Genomic DNA, 14,742 nt, shown 5'->3' with positions numbered 1-14,742 from the left:
TGAAAAAAAGTAGATGATACACCCTATCAGATATTAAAGAACACTTCAACACTATGGTTATTAGATTGTATGCTATGGGTATAGTAATTGGTAAAAAGAACTGTGGAACAAAATAGATTTCAGAAGTAGACCATGGCATTTGTGAGAACGTGATATGTATTAAAGGAGGCATTAAATACTAGTGGGGAAAAGATGGACTTTAATAATAAATGATGTTGGGCCAGTTTTCATGTGTAATATTCCTCACACTCAACACAAAAACAAAAATTTGAATGGACTAAACATGGAAAGGTAAAACTTGGGAAGAAAATATCTGAGCATATCTTTATGATCTTAGAAAAAACAAAGCTTCTTAATAATATTAAAAACATAGACAACAAAGAAGAAATTGATACATTTTATTAAAACAATAGTTTACACTTTATGACAACCACCCCAGACTCCATAAATAACATTCAAATGCAAGCAGAATAGTTGGAAAAGCTATCTGCCATATATTTAACAAAAGGTTAGCATCAGAGTATATATATAAGGCCAGCACAGCGGCTCACACCTGTAATCCCAACGCTTTGGGAGGCCGAGGTGAAAGGATCGCTTGAGCCTAGGCGCTCAAGACCAGTCTGGACAACATAGTGAGGCCCCATCTCTACAAAAAATTTTAAAAATTAGCCAGCTGAAGGCCAGGCATGGTGGCTCACGCCTGTAATCCCAGCACTTTGGGAGTCTGAGGCAGGAGAATGGCATGAACCCGGGAGGCGGATCTTGCAGTGAGCCGAGATCACACCACTGCACTCCAGCCTGGGCGACAAAGTGAGACTCTGTCTCAAAAAAAAACAAAAAAGTTAGGCAGCTGGGGTGGTGTAGGCCTGTAGCCCCAGCTACTTAGGAGGCTGAGGTAGGAGGATCTCTTGAGCCCAGGAGGTTGAGGCTGCAGTGAGCCACGATCATGCCACTGGACTCCAGTCTGCGCCAAAGAGTAAGACTGACTCAGAGAAAAAAAAAAAGGCCAGGTGTGGTGACTCATGCCTGTAATCCTAGTACTTTGGCAGGCTGAGGGGTGGATCACTGTAGGAGTTCAGTCAGGGTGGCAGGAAAAGTTGTAAGAAAAAGTTATAGGGAAAGACGCAAACCTTCTTGGAAGGCCGGGAGGTTTTCCCAAAGCTTTGGAAGGTAATTATGGCTGAAGGCAGTCAAATTCTCTTATCTGGAGCCTGAGAGCAAAGGGCAGATAACAAGGGAATGTAAAGAAACTTACCTAGATAAATTTGTTTACTCCTATCTCCAGAAACCAACCTTTGATCATTTGAGCACAGGACTGCTCTCTACTTGGGGGGTCAACAATGTTTATTACCCACAAATTGTATTTGCTCCAACCCTTTGTCATTAAATATGTACTAAATAAGCATGAGCAGGGCCAGCTTATTGGGACTGCACTCTCTCAGCGGCTGCTGCACTCTCTCGTCAGTGGTGCTGAGCCATGAGGTACCCTAGCTGTGCTGTCAGGCAAAATACCTGTGTCAGTGTACTTCTTTCATCCGTGGCTCAGCCAGAGTCTGCGGGACAGACTCAGCATATCACCAGGTCAGGAGATCGAGACCATCATCGCTAACACAGAGAAAACCCGCTTCTACTAAAATTACAAAAAAATTAGCCGGGTGTAGTCGCACGCACCTGTAGTCCCAGCTACTTGGGAGGCTGAGGCAGGAGAATCGCTTGAACCGGGAGGTGGAGGTTGCAGTGAGCCAAGATCACACCACTGCACTCCAGCCTGGACAACAGAGCAGGACTCCATCTCAAAAAGAAAAAGAAAGATGGTATGGTACTGGTATACACACATAGATAAACCATTGTGTATATGGCCAAATGATCTTCATCAAGAGTGCCAAGACCACACATGGGGGAAAGGATAGTCTTTGTTGGGAAAACTGAATATCCACATGCAAAAGATGAAGTTGGAACCTTACCGTATACCCCATACAAAAATTAACTCAAAATGTTCAGGCGTGGTGGCTCATGCCTGTAATCCCAGCACTTTGGGAGGCCAAGGTGGGTGCATCACCTGAGGTCAGGAGTTCGTGACCAGCCTGGCCAACATGGTGAAAGAAACCCTGTCTCTATTAAAAATACAAAAATTAATCAGGCATGGTGGCAAGCACCTGTAATCTCAGCTACTTGGGAGGCTGAGGCAGGAGAATTGCTTGAACCCAGGAGGTGGAGGTTGCAGTGAACCGAGATTGTACCACTGCACTCCAGCCTGGGTGACAGAGTAAGACCCCGTCTCAAAAAAAAGAAAAGAAAAAAAAAAAACTCAAAATGGATTAAAGTCCTAACTATAAGGATCTAAAACTCCTAGAAGAAAATATAACTTCAGGCCAGGCGTGGTGGCTCATGCCTGTAATCCCAGCATTTTGGGAGGCCGAGGCAGGTGGATCACTTGAGGCCAGGAGTTTGAGACCAACCTGGCCAACATGGCAAAACCCTGTCTCTACTAAAAATACAAAAAAATTAACTGATGCGATCTCTCATGCCTATAATCGCACCTACTTGGGAAGCTGAGGTGAGAGAATCACTTGAACCCGGGAGGCAGATGTTGTAGTCAGCCAAGATTGTGCCATTGCACTCCAGCCTGGGCAACAGCGAGACCCTGTCTCAAAAAGAAAAAAAAAAAAGAAAAGAAAACATAGTTTCAGAACACTGGATTTTGCAATGATTTCTTGAATATGACACCAAAAATATACGCAACAAAAGCAACACTAGACAAATGGGAGTACATCAAACTTTTTTTTTTTTTTTTTTTTTTGAGATGGAGTCTTGCTCTGTTGCCCAGGTTGGAGTGCAATGGCATGATCACGGCTCACTGCAACCTCTGCCTCCTGGGTTCAAGTGATTCTCCTGCCTCAACCTCCTGAGTAGCTGGGATTACAGGCGCCCACCACCATGCCTGGCTAATTTTTTGTATTTTAGTAGAGACGGTGTTTCACCGCGTTGCCCAGGCTGGTCCCGACCTCCTGAGCTCAGGCAATCCACCTCCCTCAGCCTCCCAAAGTGCTAGAAGCGTGAGCCACCGTGCCTGGCCGGGAATACATCAAACTTTAAAACTGTACATCAAAGGAAACACAGTGAAAATGCAGCTTACAGAATGGAAGAAAATATTTGCACATCATATATCTGGGCTGAGCGTGGTGGCTCACACCTGTAATCCCAGCACTTTGGGAAGCCAAGGCAGGTGGATCACTTGAGTTCAGGAGTTCGAGACCAGTCTGAACAACACGGCAAACCCCATCTCTACAAAAAAATACAAAAATTAGCCTAGTGTGGTGGCATGTGCCTGTTGTCCCAGCTACTTGGGTAACTGAGGGTGAGAGGATTGCTTGAGCCTGGGAGGTGGAGGTTGCAGTGAGTTGTGATTGTGCCACTGCACTCCAGCTGGGGCAACAGAGCCATACCTTGTCTCAAAGAGGGAAAAAAAAAATTATATATATATGGGGTTAATATCCAGAATACATAAGGAACTTCCAGAACTCTACAACAGTAACAAAAACAATCCAGTTTAATAATGGACAAAATAACTCGAATAGACAATTTTCCAAAGAAGACATACAAATAACCAGCAAGCATGTAAAAAGATGCTCAAAAAAACTAATTGTAAGAGAAATGCAAACCGAAACCACAATAAGATATCACCTCACACCTATTAGGATGGCAGTTATCAAAAGAACAAAAAAAAAAACATTGGTGAGGACATGGAGAAATTGGAATCTTTATATACTGCTAGTAGGAATTTAAAATAGTGAAGCTGGGCCGGGTGTGGTGGCTCATGCCTGTAATCCCAGCACTTTGGGAGGCCACAGCAGGCAGATCACAAGGTCAGGAGTTTGAGACCAGCTTGACCAACATGGTGAAACCCCCTCTCTACTAAAAATACAAAACTTAGCTGAGCATGGTGGCATGCGTCTGTAATCCTAGCTACTCGGGAGGCTGAGGCAGGAGAATCGCTTGAACCCGGGAGGCGGAGGTTGCAGTGAGCCGAGATCATGCCACTGCACTCCATCCTGGGTGACAGAGCAAGACTCCATCTCAAATAAATAAATTAATTAATTAAATAAAACGGTGCAGCTATTATGGAGAATAGTATGGAGGTTCCTCAAAAAATTAAAAATAGAATTACAGTATGATCCAGCAATCCCACTTCCGTGTATGTAACCAAAAGGATTCAAAGCAAGATCTTGAAGAGACATTGGAACTTATGTTCATTCCAGCATTATTCACAATAGCCAAGAGGTGAAAGAATCCAAATGTCCGTAAAAAATGAATAGATAAAGAAAATGTGGTATATACATAAAGTGGAATATTATGCAGCCGTAAAAGGGAAGGAATTCCTGTCACAAGCTACAATCTGGATGAACCTTGAGGACATTAAGGTAAGTGAAATAAGCCAGTCACAAGAGGAAAAAGACTGTATGATTCTACTTATGTGAGGTATCTAAAATAGTCAGAATCATAGAAACAAAATGAAAAGGACTGGTGGTTGCCAAGGACTAGGGGAGAGGAAAGGCTGAATTAGTGTTTAACGAGTATAAAGTTTCAGTTCTTCAAGATAAAAAGTTCTAGAGATCTGTTGTACAACAATGTGAATATGGCCCGGCGTGGTGGCTCACACCTGTAATCCCAGCACTTTAGGAGGCCGAGGAGAACAGATCACAAGGTCAGGAGATTGAGACCATCCTGGCTAACATGGTGAAACCCTGTACTGAAAATACAAAAAGTTAGCCGGGAATGGTGGCAGGCACCTGTAGTCCCAGCTACTCAGGAGGCTGAGGCAGGAGGATGGCGTGAACCCAGGAGGCGGAGCTTGCAGTGAGCTGAGATAGCGCTGCTGCACTCTAGCCCTGGCTACAGAGCAATAGTCTGTCTCAATAAATAAATAAATAAACAAATATTTAAAAATTGAATATACTTAACACTACCAAACTCTAAGGTAGGTTTGTTTTGTTTTGTTTTGTTGTTTGTTTTTCTGAGACAGTCTTGCTCTGTCGGCCAGGCTGGAGTGCAGTGGCATTAATCTCAGCTCACTGCAACCTCTGCCTCCCAGGCTCAAATGATCCTCCCACCTCAGCCTCCTGAGTAGCTGGGACTACAGGTGCACACCACTATGCCCAGCTAATTCCTTTGTATTTTTTTGGTAGAGACGGGGTTTCGTCATGTTGCCCAAGCTTGTCTCAAAATCCTTGGCTAAAGTGATCCTCTTCCCTCAGCCTCCCAAAGCGCTGGGATTACAGGCATGAGCTACTGTGCCCAGCCCCAAACTATATGCTTAAACATAGCTCAGATGGTAAATTTAATGTTCTGGTTTTTTACCACAATAAAAAGGTAATACTTTAATTTATCTAAAAATTATTATTGCATATATCATAAATCCAAAATTGTATAAAATGTATATGCATAAATAATAAAATATATATCCCTATACCCACCACGTAGCTTCACAATTGAATATCATTAATACCTTAGAGGTCTTATGCCTCTTCCTTTCCAGAGGTAACTATCCTGAACATTTGCCTTTAATTTTTCTGTTACTTTTCTTTAGGGTTTTATCACTAACATGTGTCTCTAAAAATATATTTTTGCCTAATATTGAATTCTGTATCAATGGAATCATAGTATGTTCTCTTGTAACTTGTCTCTTTTTCTTAAAGTTATGTTTTTAAGATTCATTGGCCAGACGTGGTGGGCACACCTCTAGACCCAGCTACTTGGGAGGTCGAGGTGGGAGGATTACCCAAGCCAGAGGAGATGGAGGCTGCAGTGAGCTGAGATTGCACTACTGCACTGCAACCTGGTGACATAGTGAGACCCTGTCTTAAAAAAAAAAAAAAATTTTTTTTGGCCGGGTGCAGTGGCTCACACCACCGCACTTTGGAAGGCTGAGGCAGGCAGATCACCTGAGGTTGGGAGTTCGAGACCAGCCTGACCAACATGGAGAAACCCTGTCTCTACTAAAATACAAAATCAGCCAGGCGTGGTGGTGCATGCCTGTAATCCCAGCTACTCCCAAGTACACCCAGCTACTTGGGAGGCTGAGGCAGGAGAATCGCTTGTACCCAGGAGGTAGAGATTGTGGTGAGCCGAGATCACACCATTGCACTCTAGCCTAGGCAACAAGAACGAAACTCTGTCTCAAAAAAAACAAAACAAGCAGCCGGGCACAGTGGCAGACGCCTGTAATCCCAGCACTTTGGGAGGCCGAGGAGGGCAGATCACAAGGTCAGGAGATGGAGACCATCCTGGCCAACACAGTGAAACCCCGTCTCTACTAAAAATACAAAAACAAAATTAGCTGGGTGTGGTGGTGGGCACCAGCTACTCAGAAGGCTGAGGCGGGAGATTGGCATGAACCCGAGGTGGAGCTTGCAGTGAGCTGATATCGCGCCACTGGACTCCAGCCTGGGCGACAGAGTGAGACTCCATCTTAAAAAAAAAAAAAATCCATGAAGCTAAACAAAAAAGGGCCGGATGCAGTAGCCCACGCCTGTAATCCCAGCACTTTGGGAAGCCAAGGTGGGCATATCATTTGAGGTCAGAAGTTCGAGACCAGTCTGGCCAACAGGGTGAAACTCCATCTTTATTAAAAATACAAAAATGAGCAGGGCATGGTGGCACACACCTGTAATCCCAGCTACTGGGGAGTCTGAGGCAGGAGAATTGCTTGAACCAGGGAGGCAGAGTTGCAGTTAACTGAGATCGCGCCACTGCACTCTAGCCTGGGCAACAGAGTGAACCTCTGTCTCATAAAAAAACAGACAAACAAAAAACAGGCCCAGAAGATTGTGGGGGGTTATGTGTAGGGGAGCAGTGGGCTAGGCTTCTGTTATGGATCCACTTACTCTGAGTTAGATTTTTTTTTATAGAAGCTGAGCCTTGGCTGGGCGCGGTGGCTCAAGCCTGTAATCCCAGCACTTTGGGAGGCCGAGACGGGCGGATCACGAGGTCAGGAGGTCGAGACCATCCTGGCTAACACGGTGAAACCCCGTCTCTACTAAAAAATACAAAAAACTAGCCGGGCGAGGTGGCGGGCGCTTGTAGTCCCAGCTATTCGGGAGGCTGAGGCAGGAGAATGGCGTAAACCCGGGGGGCGGAGCTTGCAGTGAGCTGAGATCCAGCCACTGCACTCCAGCCTGGGCAAAAGAGCGAGACTCCGTCTCAAAAAAAAAAAAAAAAAAGAAGCTGAGCCTTTGAATATCCAATGAATACACAAGTATTTCATCATGTTTTAAGAAAATCTGTAAACTTCATTTTAAGTGTTTGCCTAGTAGTTTATCTGGTATTCAGAATTTACATATTGCTTCTGAGGAACATTTTTGGTTGTTTTTATTCTTTTGATAACATTTTAAAAGAAACGTGGTTAAAAAAACAAACAAAAATTTGTGCAAAAAAGGTTTTTCATCCTATACTATTTTCAGAGGATAAGATTCCTAGATGTGTAATTATTGAGTTAAAGGGTGTGAACTTTTGAAACATTTGCTGCCTTTGAGGAAAGTTCTAATATACACTCCAGAAAAATCCTAATTTGGGCTGGGCAAGGTGGCTCACACCTGTAATCCCAGCACTTTGGGAGGCCAAGGCAGGAGGATCCCTTAAGCCCAGGAGCTCCAGACCGACCTGGGCAATATAGCAAGACCTTGTCTCTACAAAAAATTTAAAACCTAGCTGGCATGATCGCACCACTGCACTCCAGTCTGTGTGACAAATGAGACCCTGACTTGAGGGAAAAAAAAGCAAAATTCTAACTTGAAATATTGTCAGGTAGTGTTTTTTTCTGTAGAGATAAAAGGTTCATGCTTTATGTAATGACTCTTAGCTGGTATTTAAGTCTTCCACTCAGGAAATCACTATCTTTGATGCATATACCTTTGCATAAACCTCTGGTTTAATCAGCCTCGTTTGGATAAAATGTTGATTCTACTAATGAACGGACATGACAGGAAGACATTTTAGCTCAACATCAGGAACGGCTTTCTAAAGGGAACTGTTCAATCTGCAGTATTAGAGGTGGGTGAGCAGATGTCACGCGTGTCCGTGTTAAGAGACCACCAACAGGCTTTGTGTGAACAAACGGCTGTTTATTCACTGCGTGCAAGTGGGCTGAGTCTGAAAAGAGAGTCAGCAAAGGGAAATAGGGAAGGGGTTGCTTTATAGGAGTTGGGTAGGTAATGAAAAATTACAGTAAAAGGTGATTATCTATTGTTAGCAGAGGAGGGGGTCACAAGATACATGGTGGGGAGATCATAAGACTCATTGTCCAGAAGAAGAATGTCACAAGGTCGATTGATCAGTTAAGGTAGGGCAGGGACAAGTCACAGTGGTGGAATGGTGGAATGCTGGTTAATCCGTTAAGGCAGGAACTGGCTGTTTTACTTCTTTTGTGGTTTTTCAGCTGCCCCAGACTTCTTGGCTCCTGCAGGCCGTCTGGACACATATGTGCAAGTCACAGGGGTTACAATGGCTGAGCTTCGGCTCAGAAGCCTGACATTCATGTCTTTTTATTTATAAAATATAAAGTTATAAGAAAAGATAAAGAAAATAAAATATTTTACTGGGGATTATTGGGACAGGGGCGATGTTTTTCAGGGCTGCTTCAGGCATGACTTAGGGGCTGCATGAACACCTAAAGAAAATTTAATTTTATAGTGAGTTGGTCTAGAAAGTTTTTGGGTACAATTTTGTGTGGCTAACAAGGCATCAGTTAGCATATTTTTGAGCTTGGAATTGTCCTAATAGAATAAATTATCTAAAAATAGCAATTAAGCATAATAGCTTTAAGGTAGGTGGCAGTGAGTTTTTAGGCCAAGGTAGGAATAATGTTTTATATACCAAGGTCTTTTGTCCCCATTTTCCATCATGGACAAATAGGATCCCCTGGCATCGAGCCAAAAGTCTATTATATTACCTTTTTCCCAAAGGTGTGAGTGGTGTTTTGAATGGAAGAGTTCAATAGTCCTTATTGCAGACCTTATACAGGAAAAATAATAAGTACAATAGTCCCTGTCTCCTGAAATAAGTTGGGACTGGCCAAGAGAGAAATGTCCAAGGGCTTCTAACAACCAATGACAGACCATGTGTTGTCCTGGATGTTGACCTGAGTGCCAGATATGTGGAACTGGTTCTGTATATGCATATTGCTGGTCATTTCTATAACAGTAGGCCTGAGGATACCGTGAGCATGGATTTGACAGTGTTTTAGATTTTTAATTCAGAGGTCTTTGATTTTGGAGGTGGGGAAAATTTTGGAGGACAAGGCCTGAAGTAAGTTGTTTTTATAGACAGCAGGTCCTAAGAGATTATGGTTTAGAGGAACGGGTGAAGCAGGCCTGGAAGTATGTTTAGACAGCCGTTTGGAGGGGGCGCTGCATGGAAGGTTGGGCTTGTCCAGATGTTGCCAGGAGTTCATCATTGGCTTAGTCCTAAAGGTGAGAAGGAGTATAATAGGATGAGGAATAGAAGTTTAGGCTATGGGGAGATTTTGGGGCACAAGATAGTACCATGGGGTTGTTAGAAGCAGCAACTGCCATGTGGAATGACTGGTGACAGCCTGGATGCGGTTTTGTATGAATTGAGAGGCTAAACGAAAGACAAAAGGCCTGAATAAGAGAAGGAGAAAAACAGGTACCAGGGGACTAAGAATAGGGAGGAGCCAAGACACCCGGTTAGAAAGTGCCCAGGTAGATCCAGCATAATTATTTGCCTGGCTGGTGAGTGTTTGGGTCCTATCTTTAAGCTTTTTTATGTCGTCATATACCAGGCTGGATCAATTTAAATAAAAACAACACTCTTCATTTAAAAATATGCAGAGTCCTCCTTTTTCAGCAGTGAGTGGTCAAGGCCTCGGTGATTTTGGAGGACAACTGTGGCTAAGGAATCGACCTGCTCCCAAAGGACTGATAAAGTTTGTGATAGATCTGTAATGCTAGCAGGAAAGTCATTAGAAAGACTATGGAAGGTTGTGACAGAAGTTGAAATGCCAGGTGGATCACAGAGATACAGTCATGGGGGTCAGGTGTAGTATCAGGAATAATGTGGGTGGCTGGATTGAAGTCTGGGCCAGGAACAATGGTAATTGTGGGAGACTCAACAAAGAGTGAGTATAGCTGAAGGAGCTGGGGGAGGGGGCAGAGAGTGTATGTATCAGGTGTGAGGAAGAAAATAGATTTTGAAAGTTATGAGAACTGTAGAGAGTGAGTTGAGCATAGTTTGTGATTTTAAGGGCCTCTAAAAGTATTAGAGCAGTGGCAGGTGCCACACACAAACAAGAGGGTCAGCATAAACAGTAACGTCAAGTTCTGACAAAAAGGCTACAGGGTGCAGTCCCAGTCCTTGTGTAAGAATTCCGACCATACAGCCCTGCACTTCGGCTGTGTATAATGAAAAGTATTGGGATGAGTCAGGGAGAGCTAGTGTGGGAGCAGTTTCTAGAGCTGTTTTCAAGGAACGGAAAGAGGAGTGGGGAAAGGATTTAGGATCTATGGGGTCAGCTAGGTTTCCCTTTGTGAGTTTATATAATGGTTTCAAGAATAAATGTTGAAGGAGTGGGAGGGTGTCTTGTTGAGAAGATTTAAAGGAGAGGCTACAAAGTAGAAAGTCATCAATATATTGAATAAGGTGAGAAGCAGAGGGGTGGAAAGAAAGTAAATCATGAGAAAGAGCTTGGCTGAAAGAATGAGGGCTGTCCCTGAAGCCTCGTGGCCGTACAGCCCAGGTAAGTCGCTGGGACTGATGGGTATCAGGGTCAGTCTAGGTAAAAGCAAAGAGAGGCTGGGACAAGGGGTGCAGGGGAATAGTGAAAAAAAGCATCTTTAAGATCAAGAACAGAATACTGAGTTGTGGAGGAAGGTACTGAGGACAAAAGAGTGTATGGGTTGGGCACCACAGAGTGGATAGGCAAAACAATTTGGTTGATAAGGCACAGATCCTGAACTAACCTGTAAGACTTGTCCGGTTTTTGGACAGGTAAAATGGGGGAATGTTAAGAAGAGTTTGGAGGCTTTAGAAGCCCATACTGTAGCAGATGAGAGATAATAGGCTTTAATCCCCTCAAAGCCTGTTGTGGGATGGGACACTGGTGCTGAGCGGGGTAAGGGTGATTAGGTTTTAATGGGATAGTAATGGGTGTGTGATCGGTTGCTAAGGAGGGAGTAGAGATATCCCATACTTGTGGGTTAAGGTTGGGGGATACAAGAGGAAGACGTGAAGGAGGCTTTGGGTTGGGAAGAAGGGTGGCGATGAGATGTGGCTCATCCAGGAATAGTCAGGGTGGCGGATAATTTTGTTAAAACATCTCAACCTAATAAGGGAACTGGGCAGGTGGGGATAACTAAAAAGGAGTGCTTATTAGCCAGGCGAGGAGGCGGGTGCCTGTAGTCTCAGCTACTTGGGAGGCTGAGGTGGGAGAATGGCATGAACCTCGGAGGCAGAGCTTGCAGTGAACCAAGATCATGCCACTGCACTCCAGCCTGGGTGACAGAGTGAGACTCCGTCTCAAAAAAAAAAAAAAAAGTCCAAGTTGGCACCAAATTTGGAGAGTTTTAAGAGGTTTAGAAGCCTGGCCATCAATACCCACCATGGTTATGGGGGAAAGGGAAACAAGTCCTTGAAAATAAGGTAATGTGGAGTGGGGACAGACTTACCCTCCACTGTGAGAGTTACCCGAAGCTCGGCATCCATGATGGTCCAGGAGGCTTCCAAGGTGATCGGGCAACGTCAGTCTTCAGCTGCTAAGCTTAGCAGGTCTGATAAGGAGTCAGTCAGAGACCCTTGGGCCAGAGCTTTAGGGGCTCTGGGAGTGGCTGCCAGGTGAGCTGGGTAGTCTGATTTCCAGTGGGTCCCTGCTCAGATGGGACATGACTTGGGAGGAATCCTGGGCTGCAGGCATTCCTTGGCCCACTGGCCAGATTTCTGGCACTTGAAGCAAGATCCTGAGGGAGGAGGTCCTGTAGGAATGCCTGACCACTGCAGTTTAGGCGTTTTGAAGTTCTTGTGTGCTGGAGGTGTGGCTGGATTTTGTCTCACAGCAGAGGCAAATAACTCAGAAATGTGTTGCTGCTTGGCTGTCTGTTCTCTATTACTGTACACATTGAAGGCGAGGTTGATTAATTCCTGTTGTGGGGTTTGAGGGCCAGATTCAAATTTTTGAAGCCTTTTTCTAATGTCAGGAGCTGACCGGGTGATAAAAAGCATATTAAGAATAAGACAGCCTTCTGGCCCTTCAAGGTCTAGGGCTGTAAAGCGTCTAAGGGTTGCCGCCAAACAGGCCATGAACTGGGCTGGGTTTTTGTCTTTACCTTGGGTAGTTTCTTTAAGTTTGTCATAAATAACAGATTTGTATGCTGTCTTCTTAAGCCCTTCAACTAGGCAGGAAATCATGTAATGTCACCTAGCTATAACTGAGGAACCTGCCTGATAGTGCCATTGGGGATCTTCTTGGGGAACCACTCTAATGCCTTCCTGGAGGCCTGGCTCATGATGCCGGCGGGTGTCTGTGTGGGACTGGGCTAGAGAAAAAACTCTTTCCCTTTCATCTGGGGAGAGGGTAGAAATTAGAATGACACTTAAGTCACTCCAGGTTAAATTGTAAGACTGGATTAAATACTGGAATTCATGTATATATTTGGTGGGGGTCTGACGAGAAGGAGCCTAAGTGTTGATTAATTTGGGAAAGGTCTGATAGAGAAAATTGAACATGCACTCTGACGATGCCCTCAGCTCCAGCCACCTCTTGAAGAGGAAATTATTGGGCAGATGGGGGAGTATTTGCCGCAGAACAAAACTGTAAGCCTGACCGGATGTGGGGAGGGGAGATGACAGAAGGGTTGTAGGGTGGGGAAGTGGAGGCTGAGGAAGAGTTGGAGCCTGATTCAGCCTGGCAGGGAGCGACCTGAGGAGGAGCAGTCTGGGGAGGAGGGGAGAAGTCAGATGGGTCGGTAGAAAAGGAATATTCAAAAGACTCACCGGTGCTTGGGATTGGGACTGAAGGGACAGGTGGGAGGGAAAGAAGGAAGATTTGTGATGAGTCGCACTGGGAACAGAGATTAGGGAGGGAATGAAGTGTGAAAAATGCCTGGATGTAGGGCACCTCAGACCATTTGCCCATTTTATGACAAAAATTATCTAGATCTTGTAGGATAGAGAAATCAAAAGTGCTCTTTTCTGGCCATTTAGAGCCATTATCAAGTTTGTATTGGGGCCAAGCGGTGTTGCAGAAGAAAATAAGATGCTTAGGTTTTAGGTCAGGTGAGAGTTGAAGAGGTTTTAAGTTTTTAAGAACACAGGCTAAGGGGGAAGAAGAAGGAATGGAGGGCAGAAGGTTGCCCATAGTAAAAAGGTAAGTTTAAAGAAAAGAGATAGAGACATGGGGGGAGGGGGTGCGGTACTTGCCACCCAGGGGAAGTGGTACTTGCCACCAAGGTGGAAGATCAAGGCAGGCATCCCCGCAGTGATAGAACACCTCTGAAATGTGGGTGAATAATCAGGCAGGCATTCCTGCAGTGATTAAACACAAGGGAAGACTGTCTTCCAGAGTCCATGAGCAGCGCCGAAGTTTTGGGTCCACAGATAAAACGTGTCTCCTCTGTCTCTACCAGAAAGGGAACCGAAATTAAGGGAAAGGAGAGATTGAAGGGTGGCACCGAAATTGAAAGGAGAAAGACGTTGAGGGATAGCGAGAGAGGTTGGAGAAGAGAGTAGAAAGAGGTCACTTACCAGATTTAAAATTGATGAGATGGCCGGGCGCGGTGGCTCAAGCCTGTAATCCCAGCACTTTGGGAGGCCGAGATGGGTGGATCATGAGGTCAGGAGATCGAGACCATCCTGGTAACACGGTGAAACCCCGTCTCTACTAAAAAATACAAAAAAACTAGCCGGGTGAGTTGGCGGGCGCCTGTAGTCCCAGCTACTCGGGAGGCTGAGGCAGGAGAATGGCGTAAACCCGGGAGGCGGAGCTTGCAGTGAGCTGAGATCTGGCCACTGCACTCCAGCCCGGGTGACAGAGCGAGACTCCGTCTCAAAAAAAAAAATAAATAAAATAAAATAAAATAAAATTGATGAGATGTTCCTTGGGCTGATCTGAGGACTTGAGGTAGTAGGCGGATCCTCCTCACAGAGCAAAAAGTGGGAGGACAGGGGATTGATCTCCCAAGGGAGGTCCCCGGATCCAAGTCACAGCACCAAATGTCAAGTGCATCCATGTGAAGAGACCACCAACAGGCTTTGTGGGAGCAACAAGGTTGTTTATTCACTTGGGTGCAAGTGGGCTGAGTCCAAAAAGAGAATCAATGAAGAGAGATGGGGAAGGGGTTGCTTTGTAGGATTTGGGTAGGTAAAGGAAAATTACAGTAAAAGGAGGTTATCTACTGTTAGCAGAGGAGGGGGTCACAAGGTACATGGTGGGGAAATCGTAAGACTTATTATCCAGAAGAAGAATGTCACAATGACTATTGATCAGTTAAGGTAGGGCAGGGACAAGTCACAATGGTGGAATGGTGTAATGTTGGTTAATCAGTTAAGGCTGGAACTGGCTGTTTTACTTCTTTTGTGGGTTTTTGGCTGCCCCAGACTTCTTGGCTCCTGCAGGCCATCTGAACGCATATGTGCAAATCACAGGGGTTACAATGGCTGAGCTTCGTTCGGCTCAGAGGCCTGACAGCAGAGACTGGAAAATTGCTTAACAGAATTGTAAATTCCTTCTTTCAT

This window comes from Macaca mulatta, chromosome 14 (assembly GCF_049350105.2).
Source record: "Macaca mulatta isolate MMU2019108-1 chromosome 14, T2T-MMU8v2.0, whole genome shotgun sequence".
Taxonomy (NCBI): Eukaryota; Metazoa; Chordata; class Mammalia; order Primates; family Cercopithecidae; genus Macaca; species Macaca mulatta.
Note: the sequence above shows the minus strand (reverse complement) of the source record.